General features: G+C 32.9%; 1 protein-coding gene across 20 annotated transcripts in view; it reads right to left on the bottom strand.

Moving 5' to 3' along the window:
• Positions 1 to 1,936: 1,936 nt before the first annotated feature.
• Positions 1,937 to 19,770, bottom strand: part of KLRD1 (killer cell lectin like receptor D1) — a 62,424-nt gene continuing 44,590 nt past the window's right edge. For 12 of the 20 annotated variants that reach the window (XM_070494096.1, XM_070494091.1, XM_070494094.1 and 9 more), the window contains 5 exons: positions 14,488 to 14,591; positions 10,830 to 10,928; positions 10,149 to 10,312; positions 8,626 to 8,755; positions 2,288 to 6,224 (listed from right to left, as the gene is read on the bottom strand). The gene's annotated coding sequence lies outside the window, so the exon portion shown is untranslated. Of the gene's footprint in view, positions 2,073 to 2,287; positions 6,225 to 8,625; positions 8,756 to 10,148; positions 10,313 to 10,829; positions 10,929 to 14,487; positions 14,592 to 19,770 lie in introns of those variants that run through there. The other 8 variants (XM_070494084.1, XM_070494085.1, XM_070494088.1 and 5 more) reach the window with 6 other exon arrangements.

The raw sequence follows: 19,770 nt of genomic DNA, 5'->3' as shown, positions 1-19,770 counted from the left end.
GCTGGGCCACTGGGCCAGCCCCTAGTTCTTTTATACTTTGATGAGACTTATTATTCTATATATTTTTAAATTTCTATTTAAATTTTCTATCTACTCAAGGGAATTTTAGAAGAATACTATAATTCTTTTTTTTTTTAAAGATTGGCACCTGGGCTAACAACTGTTGCTAATCTTTGCTTTTTTTTTTCCTGCTTTTATCTCCCCAAACCCCCCTGTACACCGTTGTATATCTTAGTTGCACATCCTTCTAGTTGTGGGATGTGGGACGCCACCTCAACATGGCCTGACGAGCAGTGCCATGTCCGCACCCAGGATCCAACCCTGGGCTGCCGCAGCGGAGCGCACAAACTTAACCACTCGGCCACAGAGCCAGCCCCAAATACTCTAATTCTTATTGAGATAATATTTGAGAATTTTTAAGATCTTTTATGAATGGCAATTACAGTAATCAACTTTATAAATTGGACAAAGATATATAAAGTATATATGTTTCACATATAAAATAAAGCTTATTTGATATACTGTTTAAACTATCTCTGCCTTTGATATCTATTTTATCTTGGGCAATATTACGCTAGTCTATGGAATGAGTTCAGAAGTGGTCTTTTTCTATTTTCCAGAATATTTTATTTAAAATTGTAAAATATAGTCCATAAAATTTTCAGAGAAATCTTTCTGAAGTACTCTGCTTTTCTTTATGGGATGAGTTTAATCAATAACTTAATATTTTTATAGTTTTAAAATTATTCAAGCTTTGGATAAACTGCATTTGCCTAGACATTTCTCCATTTTGTTGACCTTTTAAATTTATTTGCACTGAAATTATCACAGTTTTCTTTTTAGCTTTCTAAACTGTTTTATCTCTGTAAGTGCCCCCTTTATAATGACTACAATTATTTATCTGTGCCTTCTGATATTTTCAATTTGTAAATTCTATCAACCATTTGTCTCTTTTGTTAGTCTTCCAAAAGAACTAACTGGTTGCTTTGTAGATTCTCTGTACCATCTCTTTATTTACCATAATTATCATCATCTGATTCATTCTTTTACTTATTACCTCCTTTCTTTTACTTTATTTGACATTGTTTTCTTAATTGGTTGCTATCTTTTTAAATTGGATTCTTGGTTCACTACTTTCTAGATGTTCTGATGCATAATAATTCCATTATCATTCATTTCAAAGTATTTTAGATTTTTTGTTAAATTATTCTTCTAGTAATGAGTTATTTATTTTATCATTTCATTTCAGTATATATGGATATTTAAAAATCTATGCATTTACATGAATTTCTGAATTAAGTTCATAGTTATGTAAGTAGCTTGCAGATACTTAATCTTCCAAATTTGTCAAAATATGTTTTATGGTCATCTATTTGACTAAATGTAATATCTACATCTATATCTATACTTATGTTTTCTGTGTAGTATTCTCTACTTAGTATGAAATTCTATATATGTCAATAGATAAGATTGTTCATTTTCTCATCACATCTTCTTATTTGTTGAATTTTATCCTACATCTTAATAATTTAGAGAGACTTTAAAACATATTTTACTCTAAAGGTGGCTTCACTTTTGCCCACTTTTTCTAGTAGTTCTCTCAGCATTTTCTTTATGCATCTTGAAGCTGTCTTATGAAGATTATGCTTATTGAGAATGTTATATCTCCTTGGTGAGTTAAAATTTTTTGTCATGTTGCAGTTAATTCTACTCTTTGTAATACTGTTTTTATCTCACATCTTATTTTATATAATATCAGTAGAGATAAGAAAATTTTTGTTTGGTCAGTTTTTCCTGATATAGCTTTTCCTCTACTTGTACTTTCAAACTTGGTATGTTCTCATGTTCTAGTTATATCTCTTATAAATTGCATATAAATGTCTAGCAGCATATAAATCAGGTAATTTTTCTTGTTCAGAGACATAGAAATTATCAGTTGTTTTATCAATAAATATTTTAATAGGAAAAATCAGAGACTTTTATCATTTTAATTATTGATATATGTTTAGAATTTTTCTAGTCGTATTTTTATTTTCTCATTCTTTCTATGCTTCTTTTTGTTCCTTCATGACCTGTTTTAAAGAAAAAAAGTGAGTTTTAAAAGTAATTTATTGAAGTGAAATTCACATATTACAAAATTAACAACTTTAAGCGAACAATTCAGTGGCTTTTCGTACATTCACAATGTTTTGCAACCACCACCTCTATATAAGATAAATGGGTTTTGTAAACATTTTTATTATTCTACTTTTTTTCTCTTGCACTTCACAATCTTCATCTATTTTACTTTCTTTTCTCAATGTATATCTTTTTGGATTCCTTTAATGGAGGGTATTTTGATAGGAAACTCAGTTGTTTTTTGTTTAATTTTTAATTTTTTTTCCTTTTTCTCCCCAAAGCCCCCCAGTACATAGCTGTATATTCTTCGTTGTGTGTCCTTCTAGTTGTGGCATGTGGGACGCTGCCTCAGCGTGGTTTGATGAGCAGTGCCATGTCCGCACCCAGGATTCGAACCAACGAAGCACTGGGCCGCCTGCAGCGGAGCACGCGAACTTAACCACTGGGCCACGGGGCCAGCCCCGGAAACTCAGTTTTTATTCATCTCTATATTCTATATTTTACCCTCATTCTTTGTTAATATTTTTTAATTTGCCATTTTATTTTTTAATATTATGGAAGTTTCGAACATACATAAAAGTAGAGAGAATGAGTATAATAAGTAATAAAAAAAAACCCATGTGTCATTCACTCAACTTCATCAACAGTTTCTCATTCTTGCCTTATGTACACCTTCCAATTTTTATTTTTTCCCTATGTCCAGATTTCAAAACAGATCTCATCTTGTCATCTTGCTCTTGAATATTCAGTGTGCATCTCTAACTGATAAGCCTTATTTAATTTTTTATGTCTTTATCACACTTCCGCTCTCTGTTTTATTTGTGCCATTGATCTGTCAGAGAAAATGGCTATTCGTTTTTTGAATACCTGAAATTCTGTAATTGGTCTGATTACTTCCTTGGATTATTGTTTAAATTTTCCTCTACCCCCTAAATTTCTTGTTAACTGTTAGTTAAACACAAAGGATTGATTATAATAAGATTCTCTTTAATTTGTTTGTTTTTGGTCAAAGAACCTTCATAATGGGATTTTGTTATTACTATTTTATCTTATTATGCGGCAAATAATATCTAGTTGCCCCACGTGTTATATAACTAAGATTATTTTATGGATTCAGATAGTACCAGCCTTATGTCTCTAATATAAATTTCCTCATTAAAATTACACCTAGTGATTTAAAATCAATTGATGATTCTTGCCCAGCTCCAATATTTTATTAAGATTTCCAAAATGGCAATTTTCTAATCCTATCATTCTTTCTGCATTTAGTGACTGGGATTGTTCCCTAAAAACTTCCCTTCATGAACTCTTTGAATACTTTGAAATGGAATTCACAAAGAGAAGGCAGGTTAAATGTTAAATTTTTACTAAATTTTATGAATTTTCAGAGTAAACAATTCTTTCCCTGATAATCTTGATAACAGCTCAACACGAGGTTGGCATAAGGAAAGCCATATTGTAGAAAAGAAACCATATTGTGACTTTGAATGACCTCTGACTAACTAACCTGGCTGGACATGCACCCTCCAAGAGATCTAGCTGCTCTGTAGATTTTCTCACCCCTGCTTGGCATGTACCTCCCAGCTATAATAAAACAATAACTTTATTCTTTTGAGTTCCTTAGGAATGAGATGACACCTGAACAGAGAGTCTAAGCTGATAGCAATCACCAATGAAAACTGATAGATCTGATGTGATGACTCTCAGTCTGTAACATCAGAGGGTCAACATTCCTAACACCCTCCTCTGTTACCCCCTGGTTTATGTGATTGCTTCAAAATTCTGTGCCTAAGATGGTTCTTTGGACATTAATCAGCCATCTTCCTCTTTGCTAGCAAGCAGTAATAAAATGCCCTTGCTCTACCAGCATCTTGCCTCTTGATGATTGGCTTTTGTCTTATGGCAAGCAGATCATGCCCTTTGTGAGGTAACGATCTCACATACTGACAACTTTTTAAGTATAATTATAAATTCATATAATTGTTTATATTTGATTTGTTTTAATTTATTGCAATTATCATACTTATATTTAAATTTGTCATTGTTTTGATCATTTCAGAATTTAAAATTGACAGTGGAAAGATCTTTGAGTTGTCTTCTAGTCCTTTATGCACTATTCCCATCTGAGTTTCATGTTTTATAGCTTTTTTTGTGCTCTGGCACAACAAATTTATCCTAGGGGAGTATGTGTGTATGTGTGTGTTTGATGTTTCCTAGCTTACCTAAAACTAATGATTTCTCCGAAGAATCTTGGTTGCCATTAGAGGTTGTTAATATTTGGACATGATAACCTAGGCACTTGAAGTATTTATGCTACTGGATGCCATTGCTTCTATGACTTTCAGTGTACCAAGCTAGGAAATGCATATGACAGTTTAAAAGCTATACTTTTATACTTCAATTCAAATTAGGTTGATACGCTTTCTACTTAAATACTTTTATTTTTATAATTGGATCTTTTTCTTGCACTGAAATTCTTATTTTCTTGTGATGCTAATGTAACTGCATATTTACTTTTTTCTACATCACACATGTAATAACTTCAAAATAACATTATCAATATATAACTAAAAAGATTGCTGTGTACTACTTGTAAGTGCTTTTGTTCATAGAGTACATTGGATTTACAGTAAAAACAACAAAGCACTGTGTTTTAGTCACTTGAAGTAATTCATCTTTCTGTTCAGTAGTTACCAATTTAAGATAGAGTTAGCTTGCTTCAGTTTCTTTTAAAACTGTTGGTACTTTTTTGGTTGATAGTTTTGTTACTGCACAAAGTGCATGATCTGCCCTTTGGATAGATGGATAGATATATCCCAAATAACAAAATTTCTTTGGGTTCCTCAACAATTTTTAAGAGTTGAAAGTTCTGCTGGCAAGAGGGAAGATGGATGACTAATATCCAAAGGAACCATCTTAAGAGGGGCACAGAATCTTGAAGCAGACTCTTGAAGGCCAGTGGGTTATAGAGGAGGAGGTTAGGAATGTTGACCCTCTGGTGTTACAGACCAGGAGTTGCCACATCGGATCTTTCAGTTTTCATTGATGATGGCTATCAGCATAGACTCTCTGTTTGGGTGGGGTCATCACATTGCTAAAGAACTCAAAAGAGCAAAATTACCATCTTATCGCAGCTGGGAGGTATACGCACTAGCAGGAGTCATAAAATCTACAGAACACGTGGATCTCCTAGAGGGTGCAAACCCAGTTGGGTTAGTTATTCAGAGGTCATTCAAAGTTACGACATAGTCTCTTTTCTACAATATAGCTTCCCTTATGTCAACCTTGTCTTGAGCTGGTTTCAGTTTGTTGTTAGTTATTTAAATGTTTCCTTAAGAATGCAAAACACATGATTCCAAAAGTTAAAATCTTCTACAAGATGCTATCAAAAACTCTGTTCATTCTCATCTTCCATGACCACTTTAGAGCCAAGAAAAGTTTTTAAGTTCTCTTTATCTTTACAACCATTTCCAAACCATTGCTTCCTAAACTTGTGAAAAAGCTGGTTCTTTGAAGTCACATTCATTCTTTTCCCCCTATTGGTGATATCTCACTGTAATGAAGCAGAGAAAAGACTCCAGGAAAATACAAAGAACTTGTGTTCAATATGAAGATATACAGTCACTCAATTGTATTTGAAGTTTTCAAGGATTTGGAGTTTTGGAGTTTTGAAGTTTTGATGGATTTAAAACTTCGATCACTACAGATTTATCAAAGCTGTCACTATTATGTATTTTCTTAATATTTTCTTTCCATCTTTACCTATCTCCATTTCATGTCCATCACTACTACTAAGTCACATATTTAAGTCCTGCTTGTTTAATATGTTTAAATTTAATTGATGTTATATTTACTACAAAAAAAATTTGTATGGGATTCGATATTTTTAGGTAAATAAATGTTTTCATTAAATGAAATGAAAAATCATCTTGGAAAAGTTTCAATATTTTCTGTTTTTTTCTTATGATTTTTAAAAATTTAATCTTCATATGTTGTCTTCTTACATATACAATGGCCAGGTCCTTTGCAATCACCATCAAATAACTGACCGTTTTGTTTATATTTGCAATGATTATAGGCAGTGTCAGATCTTTTTTAATCAAAGCCTAGAAGAGAAAAGAATGTCCATCTTAAGTGCAAATTTATTTCATATATCAATTCTATTAAAGGAAAGTTACAATGCATTTATCAAAAATATAAAGAATCATATACTTCTTTAGCAAATTTATTAATATGCAAGTAATAAATAATGTTTGTTCCATTCAAATGTTAAGGGAAGAAAATGGCAGAGTAAGGAAATACAAAGTTCTGTCACTCCACCAGAGCAATCATAAAGCTGGCAGAAACTGTCTCACTCAACTTTCTCAGAACTCTGGAATCTAATAAAAAACGTGCAACACCAGGAGACTGTTTAATGAGGAAAAAAGCTGCTAGGTTTCGGTAAGAGAGCATTTGTTTCATTCAAAAATAATGGAAGTGGGATGCTGAAAATGTTTTCAGTCTTGATTACTCTCTATGGGTGCTCAGGCAAAATGGGAACCTTTTAAATTTATTTTAATAATATACTAGGATGAAATGGGTGCCTTACATATGTTATCCTTTTGATAGGAAAATTGGTGCTATATTTATTACAAGAGCAGCTCTCAAAACTTTGGATCAGAACTTTCAACTATTAAAAATTGTTGGGGAACCCAAAGAAATTTTGTTATTTGGGATATATCTATCCATATTTGCCATGTTAAGAATTAAAACATATATTTAAAAAAAATCATTCATTTATATACAACAATAATAAATACATATACATTTTGTGTTAATATAAGAATAATTATATTTTCCAAAACCAATAAATAATGCCAATACTATCATTGTTTTATATTTTTGCAAATCTTTAATTGTCTGGCATGATAGAAAACAACTGAATTCTTATCGATGAGGTTTAGGGCAGGTCCCCCCCCGCAAGATGTGCCCCTCTGGTATGCGGATTATTTTGAGTTGAAGACAAAAAAGGCTCAGAAGACTCAGGAAGAACATTTGACCTTCCTCCAAACTGCCTAAAAGAATTTAACATAGAAGGCCTGTTCCAGGAATGAGCTAATGCCATAAGATAACCATAGTATAATGTAAAATAGGTGTGATAGAAACGCACCAACATGCCCACTTTTGGCCCTGCAAAAGTTGTTTGACAAACATTTGCATTTCCATCTCCATGTAAATTTTCTTCCTTCCCTCTGAAATACCAAACCACTTCCCCCAATATCCTCCTTTGCCTTCAGCTGAACATAATATTTAAGGTGGCAGCTTTGGCCAGATGACTGAGTTACTCATCTTTCCTCGGTTTCTCCCATGTATACATATTATAAAGCTTTGTTTGATTTTTCTCCTATTATTCCATCTCATGTGAATTTAATTTGTAGCCCAGAAGAAGGATCTAGAGGTAGAAGGATTATCTTCCTCCCCTACATTATCTCTGCTTCAGCGTTTAATCTTTTGTGGTATTATATGTTATGAAGCCTCAGGAAAACTTCACCACGTACTCATCAAAGAACGAGATTGAAAACAGTAAATAACATTTCAATATTATTATGAAAATAGTTTCCACAATCCTCCCAAAAGTGTTTTTGTTCATTATGTAGTAAATTATTATGGTGCAGAGCTACAAAAATTGTCTATACCTAGAAAATTAGGTTACACACTAGTATAAACCAGTAGCCTCTACATTAAACATTACTACTATTCATTTCTAAGGGTCAAATATTCGAAGAGTTCTATCTAAGTTGGAGTAATCAGGATGAGGTTTCATAAAAGACAATATAATTACTTAAAGATGTCAAAACTTTAATTAAGTAGAAGTGTACATAAGGAATATGGTTTTTATTAAGTATAGATAATTGACTGACTAAATGTGTTTCCCTCCTTTTCTCCATCAGTATTATTGATGCAGTTGATACTGGGAGAGAGGGGCTTTAGGAAACAAATATTGGAAACTGAATTATACGTTGCTCTATTCACCAATTGTAATTTGTAAACTGCTTCTGGTAAAAAAGAAAAGAAAAATGTTTTATCATTTAGCTAGAACAATAAGGTAGATGTTGGATAAAGACCCGAAAATGACCTCTTTTTGAGCTTTAGATTTCACATGTATAGTCTGCTTTTTCCCTCTTTCAAGGGTCTTGACTACTTTGTTGATCAGCTAAGCTATTGATACTATATCTACTTCTATGCAGGTTATCTTTGGTAAGTTAAATAACCTAAGCTTTAGTTTACTAACATAAAAATTCTAATAACAACACAAAAGTCTTGATTGATGTGAAAACTGACTGAATAAACTTCTTATCATGCTGCTAATATAATTTTATGTTCCACAGTTTCCATTCCATTCTCCCTTCTGTTCTCCATAGTGTGGAACCATCGGTCATGGAATTTAACATCTGATTATATGCACACTAGATAGTTAATTAATATTGCTATTCTGGGACTGGTCTTTTAAAACAGCGGGATACTTACTTGTCCAAGGTAAAAGCTGAGCCAGCTAGCCAAGCCCATTTCAGATGGTTGCTGTTGTAATATAAACTGATCCAAAACTTCTCCTGATGCATAAAACATTTCATCGTTGACAGTTGTTTTTTACAAAATTCTTGATAGATTGACAATAAAAAAATTAAATCAATACTCATGGTTAATTGTCTATGTATATAGAGATTAAAACATTTTTTAACTTTATTAAACATTTTTATTTTGTCTGGAATTGTATCACTATAACAAAACATGGTCTTGGGGTTCTTTAGCCACTCACAAATAACCAATAATTTGTTTATTCATGAAACCACCATAATGGAGCCTTTATAATACTCTAGACATTGTGCTAGATACTGAGTAGTGAAAGTCAGCAAGTCGACTTGTTACCTAAGAATCTAAGAAAGGGGAAAATCAATTAAGTAAGTCTTTGCTACGAGAAGGGAAGTACAAGATGAAACGACAGTAGTTATCAGGGACTCTTATAGTATCACGTGATCAAAACAATTTTTTTTTCAGAGTATAGTGATTCTATATAAACCAAGAAAGTAAATAGGCATTTATTAGTGTAAAGTTACACAGGGTTGGGAGGAGGAGAGTAAAATTGTGAGGAGAAAATTGAATTACACTTTAAGGAATACACAAAGGGAGCATGTTGAAAGAAATGAGTGAGGGAGCGGAAGTAATGGAAAGTTATTAGTAACTAAGGAAGCTGCAGAGATAGCCAAAAGTTCAGAAATGAATAAAACTTGCACAACTGTTATGGCTTAGGGGCTTTGAACTAGGCCCTGAGAAAGAGTTTCAAGAAAGGGAATGGCATGTTCTAATGTGTATCATATAAAGTTCCCTGTGTTGAAATAGTGACCTCAGAAGAGGGAAAGCCTCTAGAGTCCAAGAAGTATCTCCCAGAGAAACTCATTAAAATTTAAGAAACATATACTTGTTTTCCCATCTCTTTTTCAGCATTTAATTTAAGAAAACTTGAATGTGAAGTAGAACAGTGAAGTTTACAATCTGTCCAAGGAATCAAATTTCTAGAAAAAGAGTAGCAGTTTTGCCCATGCTCATGCCTGTTGTCTTCACAATGACGACATTTCCAAAGTAAAAGAAAAAATTAGAGTAAGTCTAGGTGTCTTTTAGCAGTACATTTATAAATGGAAAAACAGATGTTTAAATTGTGAAAACTAAGTGATAACTAGTACATAAATTAAATGATAAAAATGTATTAACCCACTTTAAATTGCTGTGCTGTTAACTAATTTCAATAATGCTAAGACGTAACTTATGACACTGTAATTCTAATCAGACAACTGTTAATACGTCAGCATTATCAATAACTTCCAAATTTAAGTGGATTTTTAGTGAACATGTTTCTGAATATCTAACACTGCATTATATGTGTGTAACATATTTTATTTATTTATTCATTAATTATTTTATGTGCTCTCAAATAAACACACAGATATAGTTATTTTCTATCTCCTAGAAAACACGTGATCTTGTTCCTAAATTACCTTGAGCCTTTGTTGGCAGTGGTTGAATCCACGAATTTCCTGAAATCAATCCCTTCTCATCTATTTCTTGAGTGGAAGTGAGATTTCCTGAATATGTCTCTGTTACTGAAGACCAGGTCACAAATATCCGTTTGGTTTGTCATACTTAACCTGAGATAAATTTGCTATGGCACAAAACATGTTTTGTTGTGTGAACACTAATAGGAACAATACATTATCAATGACCTCCAAAAGGCACAGTATAATTGAAGAGGCATACACAAAGAAATCTAATAACAAAACAAATCTGACAGAAAAATGAACATAACACGGGTAAGAACACAGATTATAGAGCAATTGTTTCTGATCAGGAGAAACCTCAGGCAGATTTCTCAGAAGTAATCCCAATGCAAGTTTAAGTAAGACATAAATTTAACAGGCAGCAAAAGGAAGAAGAGCTCTTCCAGCTGGATGAGACCAGCAGCAAGAATGGGCCTAAGGATGAAGTCATAAAAGTTCAGGACAAAGGTGTGGTTAGCAATTGGAGGTTACTCTTAAAATGACCTCTAGCACAGAGACAATGCCAAGAATATAACTAATTCGTGCTTAGGAAATTAAATTAAAAATAAAAAGAAATGATCTTAGAGATTCCTTTCTATGAACAGTGAACAAGCTGACTTGTTTTCCGTCAGAGAGACTTACACTCTGTGGCTGAGATTCCAACAGACACAAGGAGCGCCAAGCAGAGGATCCACAGAACCACTGTAGTTAATTTCCATGAAGACGATGGGGCAGAACAGCCTATTAGAAAAAGATTAGTAAATTTGTTCAGCACTAGCTTTTATATGTTTATTCACAGCTTTTGAGTGCTTATTAATTAAACTACAAAGAAATGTCTAGGCCTTACATGGCTATATGATTTTGCACATCTGCCAATTCACTATGTAAAACTATTCTGGAGTTAATGGTCTTAATATTAGTTTAATAGTAAATGCAAGAAAGAAATATTTATTCTTTTTCAAATAGAAAAGAATAAATAATTATAAGCAATAATTTTATAATGTTTGAAAATTTGAGAAAAGATAGAGATGATAATCCAATCACTAATCGTTTCACTCAGAAGCCAGACTATCAACATTTTGCTTTCTTACTTTTAATATGTCTATTTTTCCTACTTAAAACCGTTTTTGTTTTTTGTGTGTGTGAGGAAGATTGTCACTGAGCTAACATCAGTGTCGATCCTCCTCTATTTTTTGTATGTGGGATGCTGCCACAGCATGGCTTGATGAGCAGCGTGTAGGTCTGCGCCTGGGATCCAAAGCTGTGAACCCCCGGCTGAAGAAGTGGAGCACATGAACTTAACGATTATGCAACCCAGCTGGCCCCCTTAAAACTGCTTTTCCTCCTTTAATAGTTCATTATATTTTTTAAAAATGTGTGTAAATTGACTATATAATATTCACTGTCATGAATATATCATAATTTATTTGACTTCTCTTTTCAGCCACTGAGGTAATTTCCATTTTTTCACATGATAAAATGTTGCATTATAGTTTGTCATCAAGTCTGTTACAATCAAGTTTGAAATTTTATAGGCAAACATTGTTGACACTATGGTTTTACTTTACATTTTCTTCAGTGCTTTTCTTTAGTGAACATTTTAACTATTTTTATTTCTTCTATGACTAATCTGCTGATATATTTTTGCCTGTTGGGGGTTTTAGTGCTGTAAATATTTTATTTAATGAGCCTATCATATATTTAATATATCAACTCCTTAGCTGACTGCTTGTATTTTTTCCATTTGCTTGTTTTTGTTCTTAAAATTTTACTAGGGAAATTTTAAGTATTTTTAGAACAGTAGTCTACCAGTATTTTCTATTATGTATCTGATTGTGCTTACATTTACAAATTCCTTCCCCATTTCTCAGTACATTGCTTAGTCCTTTCACTTAACCTACCTAACTTCTTCCACTTATTTTAGAAGGCATTTCACACCTCTCTGACTTAAAAATAATTCACAAGACAAGAAAATGAACAAGCAAACAGCCACCCTTTCTCCTTTCATTCTTCTCTAGCTATCAAACTCTCTCCCATACTTCTCTCTTGAAATTTTTGAAAGAACAGTTTCATTGACTCTGATCTTTACCTCCCTTTGCTTCCTTCATCATCTCCATTTTGAACTCTGCTGCTGTCACTAGTTAAATTGCTCTCAAGAATGCCACTAATGATCTTGTTAGTGACACATCTATTATGATCTTGCTGGCTTATGGATACAATTTGACATTGTTGATCTTCCCCTACTTGAAATCTCTGCTTTTGTATTCTTATTCTTTTACTCTTCAGATTCTCAGATGAGAATCAATGGAAAACCATGGACAGGTGATGGGTTTTCATATTCTTTGTTTGTTTTGCTCTACTCATTCAGCCTACACAAAGATTTAAGTAAATTTTTTGGAGACCCATTTATTAATGTGTGAGTGTTCCCTTCTTCCCCATCCTAATCCAAACCATAGCATATTTTTTCCCCTTTTCAGGTGGCATTATTGTCCTATATTTTAAGAAAATGTATTTCTTTGTCAGTCTGATTTCCAGGTTCTCTGTGACATAGAATTAAAATAGGTGACATAGAAAAAAATTTTGAGAAGAATGAAAAGTGTATACACACATATAAAATAAACTGTTAAAATGGGTGTGTGTGTGTGTGTGTGTGCATGGGAGAGTGTGATTGAGACATAAAAGTTATAGAATTTGGGTGTTAGTCATAGTGTTTGGTTAGTGGGCTTTGGCATTTGAGAGGTTCAAGAGAATCCAGTTCTGTAAAAGAATTGAGTAAATGGAAGCAATAACTTTTGAGAAGGATTGATGTCACTTATGAGTAAAATTTTTGGGAAAGTTCTTGAAAAATGAAAAAATACATGTTCCTTCTATTTGTTTTTGTTTTCTCAGCTGTGTTCCTGGCATGTTTCGTAATGCAGAGACAAGAATGGCCAGGAAAAGCAGAGGATGTAGTGTGGGCAGGATTTATTTGGAATCTATTTCAGAGGGCCACATAGGCCTCCATTACTCACTAGATTAAAATCATCAGATATAATGATGGTTTCATGGTTTCACTGAGACTGCCTAAAACTTAGACATATGGTATAAAGTACAGAAGAGAGGATTGCATGAGATACAAGCAACTATTTATATTGTTATATAACCACAAAGTCAAAAAATAACAAAGAAACCAAGTATAAGTAGGAATTGAAATTTAGAGAGAACTCATAATTCAAGTTGGAATGTTTTAGATGCAGTAACAGACGTTTTTGGCATTGTGTGAGTACCTAAAAAGAAAACTCTTAAAAATTTCCTGGGGCGGACTCCATGGCATAGTGGTTAAGTTCAGGGTACTCCGCTTCAGTGGCCCAGGTTCATGGGTTTGGATCCCAGGTATAGACCTACGCCACTCATCAGCCATGCTGTGGCGATGACGCATGTATAAATTGGAGGAAGATTGGCAACAGATGTTAGCTCAGGGCTAATCTTCTTCAGCAAAAAATTTTCTCAGGAAATGGCTAGTTGTAACCCAATGATATTCTAACTCCACAGATTTTCTTTTTCTTAAGAAATTAGAATTTTGGGGGGTGGTGTCTCAGAGCAGTGCCTCATGTGTTCTGAATTTCTCAAGCTGCTTCCATGTTCCACTGGCAGAGAATGGATACATCAGGATAATTCTGCTATACTTGGATTTGCAATCAGAACCATATGTCAAGGTTATTCCAACCAGACTATAGAAATTTGTAGGAAGCATTCTTCCATGAAGAAGATTGGAATATTTAGACATGTGATTTCCACTTAGAATCAAATATGTAAAGGAACTTCTGATTAAACATGGCATATTGAACATATGAGTTCATCTCTGATTCATCATGACATCCCTTTAAAATAATAGAAATAAAATAAAATGGTATAAAGAAAAAAGATGAAAGAATGGGACAGGAGATAAGAGCAGAATAGTTACAATAGACGTTTTGCTTAAACTTTAACAAATCCCTAGTGAATATTAGTTATTATGATGGGCAGAATAAGAAAAATGAAACCCTGGTATCTAAAGATTAGAACCAAAGTCAAGTTGAGGTTTATTATACTGAGGAAGGGTAAGGGTTAAGGTGTCTCTGCATTTTCCCATCCCTCCTCCAAGCCATAAAGAGATTATCATTCTTCTACCTCTCAGTAACTAGTAGTGGAGGAAAATAGTTATTCTCTTGAAAAAAGTGAACAGACATTCAGGAGACACAGACACTCACACATAGGAAATTCTGATTTTTTTTTATATTATCCTTTAACATGTTCTCATAATTTTCATAGTCATACTTACAATTTACTTATTCATTATGTTTTTGTTGCTTTCTTTCTCTTCCCTCTGGAAGAGTCTCTTCATGGGTTCAGAGATATAATTTTTCACTATTGGATCCAAAACAGCTAGGAGAATATGTAGCACAAAGTAAGCAGTCAATAAATATTTGTTGAGTGAATGCATAAATTGATGAATTTATGATAAAGCATGATATGGGGGAACATTTTTTGAGAAATTCAGCAGCATGAGAGAAAAAAACTAAAATTACTGAAACTTGGTGATTTACCCAGAAGTGATATTAATTCATATATATTTGAATCAATTTTTGAGGTCAATAGAGACACAAAGAATACCATGTATCCAGGTAGCTTCCAAAATGATAGATAATTAATAACTTAGAAAATAGAAGTCAGAGAAAATAGATACTATGTAGCGAACAGGAAAGAAAATTGAAAACTATAATCAATATCATCAGAGAGAAACAGCCACACAAGCTGGAAGAATGAATTTTTGTAGAAGCCAAGTCAAGTGAGATAAAGTTTGAATATTGAGCACTGGAGATTTAGCAATATGGGGATCATTGACAACTCTGCTGAAAATAATTTTGTTTAGAGTTCTTATATCTTCTCTAACCCTCACAATAATGCTTTTGAATATTTATTATTATTTGCATAGTAAACAAAAGAAAAGAGAGACAAAATGAAAACATAGTAATCTGAAATTGAGAAAATTTCCTACAGCTAAATGGATAATGTGCTTGACTAGCTTATTCTATAAAGAGGAAATTCAAATAGCTAAAAAGGAAAGGATTATTTTTCCTTTATATAGAAATGATAGAATTATACTTAAAGTATAAGTTTTCACCTACGAAAGATTAGAAATTTTCCTACACTGTACCTTTGAAAGCATAACAAATTATACACTACCTGTGTGTTTATAAATTACTGCCAATGTTGAAAATGAAACTTAATATTTGTCAAGCCAATAAACTATTTAAAATCGTTGAACTGGACTAGCCCGGTGGCTTAGTGGTTAAGTTTGTGCACTCTACAGTGGCCTGGGGATTGAGGGTTCAGATCCTGGGCATAGACCTAAAAGCCGCTCATCAAGCCATGCTGTGGTGACATCCCACATACAAAATAGAGGGAGATTGGCACAGATGTCAGCTTAGGACCAATCTTCCTCACCAAAAATAAATAAATAAATAAATAAATAAATAAATAACATCTTTGATGAGTAATTGCACTTCTAGAAGTCTAGATAGGAAAAAAACAGAAATAAGAACAAAGTATCAAGTTTGAAAATTTTCAAAATGATACATTTATTTTAAATTCTGAAGGTTTAGAAATCTAAAAGGACACGTATTCAATAGTTTAAAATATTTGATAAGCTATAATAGATAAATTTTATAGATATTATGTATTAAAATTGTGATTGAAATAATGTATAAAACATGGGTAAACTCATGATAAAAAATCTTAACTTTTGTCTTAATTATGTGCATACTTCTTGACCCCAAATTTTTGTACAAATTAATTCCAAAAAGATAATGATATAAGTGTTATAGTTACTTACAAGGATTTCTTAAATTATGATTTACAATAATAAAATTATAATAATCATATAATAAGCAGAAGGAAGACAAAACCTAAAACTCTACACATCAAAAAATGCTACATAATTGAATGTAAGCACAATGTCTTCAGAAAATATTGATAATCATATTATGAAAAATACTTATTGTTTTGAAAAACAACCGCCATACAAATAAACTATGGATGTATATAATTCTGAATTTATATATATAATAGATAACATTCTAATTTCAAAAATGCTTTCATAAATATAAATCTATATTTTTATTAAATATCCATAAAAAAGAGCTTTAGAAAAAATATGAAATACATTTACAGTAAGAAAAATTTTATTTTTGAAATGCATATGAAGGTCATATGTTTTACATATATAACCTTATATCTGTATGAAAATGACTGAAAAAATGCATCCAAATATGAATAAATTTCGTTTAGTTAGACTTATTGATTAATTTAATTTTTAACTTTACTCTTCCTAAGCTTTTCAACTTTTTAATATCAATCATGTTACTCTTTAAAAATCGAAGAAATATACCTTTAAAACTACATTCTCTTAAGATGCCATAGATGCAGGAAACCTCAACAAAAGACTAGCAAGCCAAATTCAACAATATAGTAAAAAGATCATACATGATGACCACGTGAGGTTTATTTTGTATACTCACTATACAAAGTGAGTATAGAGGGAACATAATTCAACATAATAAAGGTCATATATGACAAGGCCATAGCTAACATCATGCTCAACAGTGAAAAGCTGAAAGTTTTTCCTCTAAGATCAGGAACAAGACAAAGTTACTCACTCTTGCAACTTTTATTCAAAATGCTATTGGAAGTCCTAAACAGATCAATTAAGCAAGAAAAAGAAATAAAAGACATCCAAATTGGAAAGAAAGAAGTAAAACTGTCACTATTTGCAGATGACATGATATTATAAGGTAGAAAATCCTAAAGACTCCACCAAAAAATTGTTAGAATTAATCAATGAATTCAGCACAGTTGTAGGATGCAAAATCAATATACAAAACTTGTTGCATTTCTATACACTAATAATGAATTATCAGAAAGAGAAATTAAGAAAAGAACTCCATTTATATCAAAAAGAATAAAATATCTGGAAATAAATTTAACAAAGGAGGTAAAAGAACTATTCACTGAACACTATAAAACATTGATGAAATAATTGAACAAGATACAAATAAAGAGAAAACTAATCTGTTCTCATGGATTGGAAGAATTAATATTGTTGAAATGTCCGTACTACCCAAAGCAATCTACAGATTCAATGCAATCCCAATAAAAATTCAAAACTCACTTTTCACAGAAATAGAACAAAAAAATTTAAAGTTTTATGGAACCCACAAAAGACCCCAAAGAACCAAAGCAATCTTGAGAGACAAAAACAAAGCTGGAGCATCACACTTCTTGATTTTAAACTATATTGCAAAGCTATAATAATCAAAACAGTGTGGTATTAGCATAAAAACAGACACATAGATCAATGGAACGGAATAGAGATATTCCATTACAATTTACTTAGAAATATTCTGAATAGAAATAAATCCACGCACATATGGTCAATTAATTTAAGACTAGGCAAGAGGTCTGAACTGAAATAAACAAGGGAGATGGAGAGAAAGAAGAAATTATTTTTTTAAAGAGGTTGGGAAATATTTATTTTCTTCAAACAAGATCATAGATAACAAAGAAACAAAAAAGGTCTCAGACTTTGGATTGTGCAGTAAGACTGCGATAGCAACTTGTTGGGTGGACGGGTGGAGTAGGCTATGCATCACCTAAGACAGTCTCAGAAAAGATGGGCTGCAAGAGACTGCCCCACGCTGCCCTTGGGATGGTGTACCTGGGCAGCAAGAGGGGGCTGCAGGACTGTCATGAGGCAGCTGGAAGAGGGCAAGGTTAATGAGGATGCTGGGCTGTACTGTTTCTATGAAGAGTGACATGGAAACCACAGATGGCCAAGAATATTCAATGGGGAAAGGACTGTCTCTTCAATAAATAGTGTTGGACAAACTGGACAGCTGCATGCAAAAGAATGAAACTGGACCGTTATCTTAAACTGTACACAAAAATTGACTCAAAACAGATTAAAGACTTGAAGATAAGCCCTGAAACCATAAAATCCCCAGAAGAAAACACACATAGTAAGCTCCTTGACATCAGTTTTGGTGATAATTCTTTGGGTATGACACTAAAAGCAAAGGCAACAAAAGCGAAAATAAGTGGGACTACATCAAACTAAAAAGCTTCCACACATCTTAGGAAACCATCAACAAAATAAAAATGCAAGTTACTGGAAGAGAGAAAATATTTGCAAACCAAATATCTGATAAGGAGTTAATATCCAGAAGATGTAAAAAACTCATACAATTTAATAGCAAAAAAACAAACAATCCTATTAAAAATGGGCAGAGGATGAATATATAGTGAAGTGAAGATATACAGATGGCCAACAGGTACATGAAAAGGTGCTCAACATCACTAGGCATCAGGAAAATGTAAATCCAGACCACAATGAGATGTCACCTGGTACCAGTTAAAATGGCTATTATCAAAAAGACAAGAAATAATAAGTGTTGGTGAGGATGTGGAGAAAAGGAAACCCTTGTGCACTGCTGGTGGGAATGTAAGTTGGTGAAGCCTCTAGGGAATTTTTCAATAAATTAAAAAAAGAACTACCATATTATCCAATAATTCCACTTCTGAGTATTTATCTGCAGAAAATGAAAACACTAGCTTGAAAAGATATATTCACCCCCATATTCATTGCAGCATTATTTGAAATAGCCAAGATATGGAAACAAACTAAATGTCCACTGATGGGTGAATGGACAAAGAAAATGTAGTGTGTATATATACATATATGGAATATTATTTATGAAGGAAATCTTGCCAATTGTGACAACATGGGTAGAACTTGAGGGCATTATGCTAAGTGAAATAAGTCATCAGACAGAGAAAGACAAATACTGTATGATCTCACTTATATGTGGAATCTAAAAAGACCCGAAAAACAGAAAACAAGCTCAGAGAACAGATTGGTGGTTGCCAGAGGCAGGGGTAGGGAGTGGGTGAAATGCATGCAGGGAGTCAAAAGTTACAAATTTCCAGTTGTAAAGTAAGTCAGAAGGAAAGGAAAAAGAGATTGGTGTATGGGAAGTTTAAACTTTGAGAGAAGTCTGTCTTCCTGCCCAGAAAACTATAGGAAGAAGGACTTCCGGAACTGGAGAGGATAGAGAAAATCTCAGAGAGGAGAAAGTTGGAGAATTAATTTTGTATATAAGCTGATACAAACTCAGGGTTCACCTACTAGCTGCACAAGTGTGGAACAAACCCATGACAGCATAGCAAAGGCTTTGAGAACTGAACGTGATCTCTACCACTGTCTAAAGTCTCACAATAACAACGAAGTGGTTATTGAGCAAGGCAGACTCCAAGCAACATAATGAAGGTTTTGAAACTGAACTGACATGGTAGCACCAACCACAGACGACAAAGGGCACAAGGAAATTTGGGGGCATGAGGGATGTGTGCATCATTTTAATGGTGATTTCATGGATACATACATATGTCAGAACACATCCAATTGTACCCTTTAAAGGTGTTCTCTTCAGTATACATATCAATTATACATAAATAAAGCTGAAAAATTCAAATGTTTTTTAATTTGCTAGCAACAAAAATTTAGCAA

Source organism: Equus asinus, chromosome 22, assembly GCF_041296235.1.
Source record: "Equus asinus isolate D_3611 breed Donkey chromosome 22, EquAss-T2T_v2, whole genome shotgun sequence".
In the NCBI taxonomy this organism is placed as follows: Eukaryota; Metazoa; Chordata; class Mammalia; order Perissodactyla; family Equidae; genus Equus; species Equus asinus.
This window is presented reverse-complemented; position numbering and strand designations above follow the sequence as displayed.